An 8,870-nucleotide genomic window follows, 5' to 3' on the forward strand; every position below is an offset into this window, starting at 1 on the left:
TGCCCCCTCCCGCCACCAGGCACGGGCCCTCCCCACCTCTGCTTCACAGGTGGACCAGGGCTCCCTCAGAGGGGAGGGAGGAGACGCGCGCTAGAACTCACCGGTACTATGAAGTACCTGCTCCGTTTCAGATCCTCTGTGACCCTCTGGGGCAAGGCCTTCATAACCTGAGAAAGACCCCATCTACTTCCATTTCTTGAAGCTTCTATTTTTAAGAAATGGATAAATGCCAAAATGGGGTCATAAAAAGGGCAATTTAGGGCTTCCCTGGTGGTGCAGCGGTTGAGAGTCCGCCTGCCGATGCAGGGGACACGGGTTCGTGCCCCGGTCTGGGAGGATCTCACATGCCGTGGAGCGGCTGGGCCCGTGGGCCATGGCCGCTGAGCCTGCGCATCCGGAGTCTGTGCTCCGCAACGGGAGAGGCCACAGCAGTGAGAGGCCCGCGTACCGCAAAAAAAAAAAAAAAAAAAGGGCAATTTATACATTATTCTTTGATGCTTTTTAACAAAAAAGCACCAACTGAATGACCACGTTTGGAGACAATATGGGGGTCACATTTCAGGCTTACTGTGCAGGGGAGACCCAGGCCCGCCCGGCCCTGCCTCCACAGTCCTTGCTGTCCGGTGTGGTCCTCTCCCGCTGGCGGTGGACGTGGCGGGACGTGCGGTGTGTGTCAGAGGGAGCGGACTGTGCACGTTACGGGAAGTGGGCGGGCTGTAGAAACAAGGCTGGTGCTGGGCCTTGCGGGGGACACAGCTTCCTCCCAATCTGGGTGTGCGGGGAACCAAAGGACCCCAGTCCTCCCTTCAAAGCCCTACCCAGCCTCGGAGCCAATCTAGTCCAAACTCCGGTCATGGTAAATGGTCATTTCTTTGACCCTGAGGTCGCCTTATTGCCGTCGCCTTATTGCCGGAGCAGATCTCCAAGCTCAGCCCTGGGCTCCAGGAGCACCGTCCGGCCCGCCTGGAGTTGTGGATGTTCCCCGGGGCCCTGAGAATGAGAAGGGCAGGACTGAGGAGTGGGAGGGCACTGGGGCAAGGAGAGGATTGACGAACAACCACGCAGATGATCGTGGAGACGTCAAGGCTCCCCGGCTCAGAAAAGTAGAATTCAGGTCCCCGGACTGTGTGTTGAAAGGATGGGTTGGGGGCCACTGAATGGGCCCAGCCCAGTCTGACCAGGCCTGCAGCTGGCCTGCTGCCTCTCGGTCCCTGCGCTGTCCTTGGTCCAGAGAATGCAGCAGGAGAGCCCTTGCACTTGTCCTGGGACCTAATGGCCAAGCTGAGGGCTAGTCTGATTCAGTTCTAAGCCACTAAGCACAGCCATGGGAATAGAAGTCTCTGGCCAACCCTCTGGATTCCTACGCATACAGGGAGGACATGGCAAGAGGAGAGACCCTTGCCCTGGGTACCCCCATCTCCCCCACGCTGTCCCCAGCCAGGCTCGTGTGATAGGCACACGTTATCTCTTTGAACCTGCACAAAACATGGAAGATGCACATGGTCGTTCCCGCTGTTCCACGTTAGGCATTAAGAAACCTGCCCCAAGTGTCTACCGTGGAGTAAGTTTTAGGGCCACGCACAGGCACCCGTGGCTCCCAAAATTCAGCACCTGCTCCCAACATCATGTTGAAATTGCGAAGGGCTGAACACCAAAGGGCGTCTTTCCTGGTCCCGGTCTCTTATGCTGATAGCCTCGTCTTGTTCTTCCACGATCCCTGTTCTGCCTTCTCCTCTCTGCCCTCTAGCTTCCCACTGGGCTTGGCAAAGGGAGGCCCCCACAGAGATCCAAGGAAGAGAGATGGGAGGAAGCAGGCAGAGGAGACGCGAGGAAGGCAAGGTAGGGGCATTTCCCCAGCCCTGGCACTCCAAGTCCTGGTTCTCCCGCTAGATTCCAGTCACTGCCCTTGCACTGGACCCTTGGCCCAAGGATGGTAATGGCTCTCTCCCCACTGTTGCTAGCATTGCTGGAAACATCATCTCTCGTTGGTTTTCCGTAATCCTGCCCCTTCTCTCGTACCCTGCTCTCTCATGAAACCCTCCTCGGTCACCCTGTTCAGGTGTATCTTCTCTCTCCCAGGGGTTCCTGACTGAGCTCTCCTGTTTGCTCCCTCTTCTCAGCTTGTGGTACTCTTGTCTTCCCTCTTCGCATACCCCGTGGTCCCCCGGGTCTACTCTTCCCTCCACTAATCCTCCTCTGACACAAGATGTGGAGCTATTGCTTCTGAGGAAAAGGATACAGGATGCCCCTGGCTCTGTGGGGCAACCCAGGCCCTTGTGTCTGACCATGAAACATAAAGCTTGGCCTGTGCTGGGGACACATGGACACCCGGGTGGGAGGGAGCAGACCCCTGGCTCTCCACAGCTGTGCCTCTCACTGGGTCTGAGGAGACTCTCACCAATACCTCCTAGACCTGTGTGATGGAACAAGTGTGGCCCAAGGAAGTCAGTCAGTAGAGGATTCTACCTGCTCCCTACCCATCACTCTAGGCTCTTCGGGGCAGAGCTTGCTCGGGATGACGGACAGTGTCAGTGTAGGTGTTTTAGTCTTTGTCATTCCTTCACTGTGGGAAAGGGTTGGCAGAAATCCTCTTACAGGATTTCTTTTAAAGGATCCAGAGGAGCCTTTTACAAGTCCTTTTTATATTCCGGCTGAGCGACTGAGCGCAAAACTGGAGATTTCACGTGGTTTGGCGCCCTCTAGTGAGGCAGGAGCCACCTGTCGGGCACGCAGCTCTCCTGGAAGGCAGTTTGCCTTCTCGCTGGGCAGGCGTTCTCTGACTTAGGTGTGCAGGAAAGTCATCCGGATGCTTGTTGAAAATGAGGATCCCTGGGCTCTACCTGAGGTTTTAACTCAGTCAGGAGGGAACCTAGGAATGTGTTTCTCTAACTAGCGTCTCAGACGTTTGTGAGGCGAGGCTCTGGCCCACACATTGAGAACAACTCTTGTGAAGCACTGTATCTTCTAAGGGTCCTGCTTTGCGTGGATAATTACGTACACTGACATTGTTCTAAGAACTGTGCTGACCACCCCTAAATCTGTGTCTTCAGCAGAAGCTCCTGAGTTTCAGGCTTGTGTTTTTGACGGGTGGCTTCATAACTATGACTAGAAATAGACACACAGATTCACCGTGGTCATCTCTGAATCTCTGTACCTCATCTTCAACCCCCTCTTATTCAGGGGAGGGTCAGTCTTTTTTTGTGCTATTCAGGCCTTCAACTGATTGAAAGAGGCCCACCCACGGTATGGAGGGCAATCCGCTTTACTCCATCTATCAGTTTAAATGTTAAGCTCCTTCAAAAACACCTTCACAGAGACACCAGGATAACATTTGGCCAAATATCTGGGCATCCCATGGCCCCATCAAGTTGACACGTAAAATTAAGTAAGCATCACAAGGCTACCCTTGTCAACCTGGCACCTATCACGTCATCTTAAACCATATGTAATTTCCAAATAAAGACAATAAGAAGGTCATAATTCCACCTCACACGAGACAACTGTCCTATGTACAACTGAAAAATGCACTAGCTCCTCCCCCAAAAGAGGAAGTAAAGTCCTTGAGTGACATTTACTCTTCTTCTTGATATCTTGTAGCTTAAATACTATGATGTTAAATTAACAATACTTAAATATGATCATATAAAGTCAATACATGTTATGATTCATGATAAAGGAATAAGACAGGGAAGAAAACAAAAATACTTAATATATGTATTATGTATCTTATATATAGATATATATAATAATACAAATTATAATATATATAATATATTTCTTCTTCCACTACTCATTCACTCATCCCATCTTCCTTTTGCTTCACGGTAGGGTGACCCAAACCTTCATTCCTGAAGGGTCTGAGCCATTCATAGTCCTGCCTGGATTGGGTAGCTGTCGTTTTCCATTGATCTTAATCACAGAGCATGGTAATATTTTAAAACACCCTAAGGAATCTCCCATAGTCCCGACATATTCCTCTTTACCGCCCTTGTGGAGTCGCAGTCCAATCTCTCTTTGATAGTCGGGCTCAGTCACATAAGTCAGCACAGTAACTCCCTTCTCTGCCTGTTGATTCAGAGGCATGAGGAGCTCAAAGTGACTGAGCGGAAGTCTTAACTCTCAGTTTAATGGAATCATTGTTGTGTCTTCTGGGGCAAGCATTCCTCCCTCTGGAACGAAGACCTCTATGCCAGCAGAGCATAAGGTCATGGGAACAGGAAGCGAAAATTTTGCTAGTGGGTCACTAGGAGTCATCGTGAGGGGTGACGCTCCCATTCCCACCCCTTGATGCCTGGACCTGTGAATCTGGGCAATGCAAGGAAGGGCATCATATATTGGGTGCTGATTCGGAGCCTATGTAGCTTTCTGGAGAACCATGCCCCAGTCCTGCAACATATCGCCACCTAGCTGGCACGATAATTGAGTCTTCGAGAGGCCATTCCACTGTCGAATCGAGCCATCTGCTTCAGGGTGCTGGTGAACATGGCAAGACCGGTGAATTCCACAAGCACGTGCCCATCGCCGCACTTCCTCCTGCCTCACTGCCTTCAAACTGGGACATCAGTGTTTTCCTGCCTTCGGACTCAAACTGAAACAGCAGCTCTTCCTGGGTTTTAAGACTGCCGGCCTTCACACAGGGGCTACACCATTAGCTCTCCTGGGGCTCCAGCTTGACAACTGCTGATCCGGGCCTTCTCAGCCTCCATAATCACGTGAGCTAATCCCTTACAATTAAAAAAAAAAAAGAGTGTGTGTGGGGCGGGGATAGATAGATGGATAAATAGTAAATAGATATAAATATCTCCTGTTGCTTCTGTTTCTCTGGAGAACTAATACAGATTTTGGTTTTCGGAGTAATGTTTGACCAAATAGCTGAGCACCCTATGACCCAGTAGAGTTGATATATAAAATTAATCATCAGGGCTTCCCTGGTGGCACAGTGATTGAGAGTCCGCCTGCCGATGCAGGGGACACGGGTTCGTGCCCCGGTCCGGGAAGATCCCACGTGCCGCAGAGCGGCTGGGCCCGTGAGCCATGGCCGCTGAGCCTGCGCATCCAGAGCCTGTGCTCCGCAACGGGAGAGGCCACAACAGTGAGAGGCCCGCGTACCGAAAAAAAAAAAAAAAAAATTAATCATCACAACACTTTTTCCTTCTTTTAGGCACCACCATATTCCCAAACCATACTAGAAAACCTGAATTCTCCTTTAGACTGTCTTCTTCCTGACCCCTCAGACTACATTGGTTGAAATCATGGCTCTACCATTTACTAGCTGTGTAAACTTAGGGAAGTTACCTAACCTCTCCGGGCCTCAGTCTACTCATATGAAAAGACATTTAATAACACCTACCTCATAAGGTTGTTTTGAGATTTAAAGGATATTCCTTGATATCCTTGATATTCAAGGAGCTTAGAAATGTCTAACGCCTAGTAAAGGGCTAAATGTTTATTAAATAAAATAAATTTTATAAATAAATCCAGGGACTTCCCTGGTGGTCCAGTGGTTAAGACTCAGTGCCTCCACTGCAGGGAGTGCGGGTTCGACCCCTGGTTGGGGAACTAAGATTCCACATGCTGTGCGGCGTGGCCAATAAATAAATAAGTAAATCCATGTAAAGACTACGGGACGGCAGATAAAAAAATCTTTGAAGCAGAGAAAAGAGAAATTGGCTCTAAAATTGACAATTAAACAAATAAGTGTCTGCTCAAAGACAATAATGAACAACAGAATATAGTGGAATTATATCTTTAATTTGCTGAGAGAAAAAATAACTAGGATTCTACAACAATAAAAAATATTTTTCAAATACAAAGGTTAACTAAATTAATTTTGAGGCAAACAAAAACTGAAGGAGTTGACCACCAAAGACCATCACTAAAAAGAAATCCAGAAGATTCTTTAGAAGGAAGAAAAATTATTCCCGAAGAAATATCTGATATGTGGGGAAGAATAATGAGAAAATAAAATAGTAAAGATGTGAGTAAATCTAAGTAATATTGACTATATAGTACAGCAATAATGATAACGCCTTATGAAATAGAAAAGGAGAACAGTAATAGCATGACAATAGCAGAGAAAGTACGTGAGCCTTAAGCACTTTAGGGGAGGGGGGTAATTTGGAAGGAGGAGGTATCCCTTAGAGGCTTGATAGTGAAAGGAAGGGAGGAAGAAACATTTGAATTTAAGTGTCCTTAGAAACAGAGAGTATCACAGAATCAGAAGCATGCCACTAATGATGGCACACACACCACCATTCATCAAAGAACCTGAACTCCATTGTACCAACAGAAGAGGGCACTGTTGAACTAAGAGACGCAGTAAGCCAGCCTCTCAGCCTGGGTTCCCACCACAGCAGAGTTTGAGACCAGGGCTTGTACGCAGATCACCTGAGAAGTGATCGCGGGGAACAGATGTGAGGGAACGCCATCAAGCTGGTTACTGCTGTAGGCAACTAGGGCTCAGTCTTGCTGGAGGCCCTCTGTGGAGCCCTGTAGAATACAGCATTGCCTGCCCTAGGGATAGAAGGAGGGGGTATTTCATCACTAGTTAAATGTAATTTAATCCCACTGGTTGACATGGCAACCATGGAGGCGTGCTGTTTGGATCTCCCCTCAAGAAAGAATTTGCCATTTAGTTGAAAGGAGGGCAGCCTCCCGCTGCAGTGCCCACAGGATTGGCCTTGGCTTTGGAATGAGCTGTGTCCTTCTGGGGCAGCATCCAGTTAGTGAGTGAGCACAGTGGTGGGTCCTAGGACTTTGCCATACACAGTTAGAGAATGTTTTTCTTGTGATGAGAACTTTTAAGATTTACTCTTAGCAACTGTCAATATGCAATACAGTATTATCAACTACAGTAGCCATGCTGTACATTACCTCCCCATCACTTATCTACTTTATAACTGGAAGTTTGTACCTTTTGACTTTCTTCACTTTTTTTGCCCAGCCCACCGATCTGTTCTCTGTATTTATGAGCTTTGGGGTTTTTTGGGGGGGTTGGGGAAGGGGATTCCACATATAAGTGAGATCATGTAGTGTTTGTCTTTGTCTGACTTATTTCACTTAGCATAATGCCTTCAAGTTCCACCCATGGTGTCGCAAATGGCAATATTTCGTTCTTTTTTATGGCTAAATAATATAATACATATTAATATACATATATATATTAATTTATATAATATATATTTTATATATCCATTCATCCACTGATGGACACTTAGGTTGTTTCCATAACTTGGATATTGTAAGTAATGATGCAATGAACTTGGGGACACATATATCATTTCCAGTTAGTGTTTTCATTTTCTTTGAATACATTTCCCAAAGTGGAATTGCTGGATCATATGGTATTTCTATTTTTAATTTTTTGAAGACCCTCCATGCTGTTTTCCACAGTGACTGTACCAGTTTACATTCCCACACACGGTATCACGTACTGTTTTTAGCTTTCAGGCTTCAGCAGAAATTCTGACACCACCATAAATGTCCAATTCAAGATGAAAAGATGTTCAGCCTCTCTGTAGTCATAGAAATGTAAATTAAAGCAATAATGAAATATCATTTTTGACTCGTAAGGTTGGCAGAAATTAATAAGAGGAATAACAACCAACTTGGGGCAAGACCTGGAGCAATCCTGCAGGGAGCTGATGAGAACGTGGCTATAATTTTTTTCTTTTCTTTTTTTCATATGGAGAAAGGAGACTTCTGTACCTTGAAAACACTAATTACAGTTCATTGTGTTTTTTTTTTCAAAATCTAATATGCAATATATCAAAGTTTTAATTCTTAAAGCCTAGTTTATCTTAAACCTTCGAGCTCAGCCTACAAATCAGTTTCGTCTGTACAAATCCAGCAATGAAAAAGAAGTATAAAAATTGTTTCTACTGGCTCTTTGATTAATGCCAATTAACTTAAGGTTAACAGATTAAATCCTTCTTAAACATTTACTTCATTTATTTTTTAATTAATCACACTTCCTCAGACATTTGAAAGTACAATCACAAATTCAATATATTGGATTCTTCCAGGTAATTGAAACTCCTGTCGTGGCAGACTTAACAAGAGAAAAATTATTCTCAGCAATTATGAGAACTGCAAATTAATAAATCAGTCTTGCAAATGTGGTGTGTCAGATTCTCTTACCCATTTCCAACATCATAAAAACAGAAAAGCAGACAGAGCATATATAAAGCAGTAGAATGATTTCAAGACTTGTTACAAATCCCATACAATATAACCCACTGGAAAGAATTCTGCATCCAGTGTTTCATTATCTCTATAGTTATTTTATACCTGTCTAGGGTTATAAATTGCTACCTCAGGAAACAAAATTACGATCTCAGCTGAATGATTCTATTCCAGCTGCAGGTTTAAAAGTTGACTAATTTTACTGCCTGGTTTGAGATGCGTCTGCACCCTCTTTCTCTATTACTTGCTTACCTGTCTCATCGCCTAGGTACTCTAGTACTTTAGTACTTTTTCTAGAGTACTCTGTTGGCACAGGTGGAGGTGATGAGCCTACATGGTGTGGTCACTCCAGCTAATGGGGCCTCATCCATAACCACAGGCTGGTGAGTTTATACATCCTCATGGGAGAGCCTACCCTCTCCTCCACACCAGGAGGCAGGGAAATGCCATGCAAGCCCACCCCTTGAGAATGCATTCTCCCATTTTAGATCAACAAGGAAGCTTCTGTGACGGGCTTTCTTCTCTGTAAAATTTAACTCTTTGTTTACAAACAAGTCCTCCTATACTTAGCCAGGGAGTACCAGTGGTAACTCTCCTGTTTATGAATCTTTGGGGAACAAAGTCCTTTCCTATCAAAGTCAGCCATGGTTGAAACACAAATAGATATACACGCCCCTCATAAGTTT

This window comes from Stenella coeruleoalba, assembly GCF_951394435.1.
Source record: "Stenella coeruleoalba genome assembly, chromosome: 1".
In the NCBI taxonomy this organism is placed as follows: Eukaryota; Metazoa; Chordata; class Mammalia; order Artiodactyla; family Delphinidae; genus Stenella; species Stenella coeruleoalba.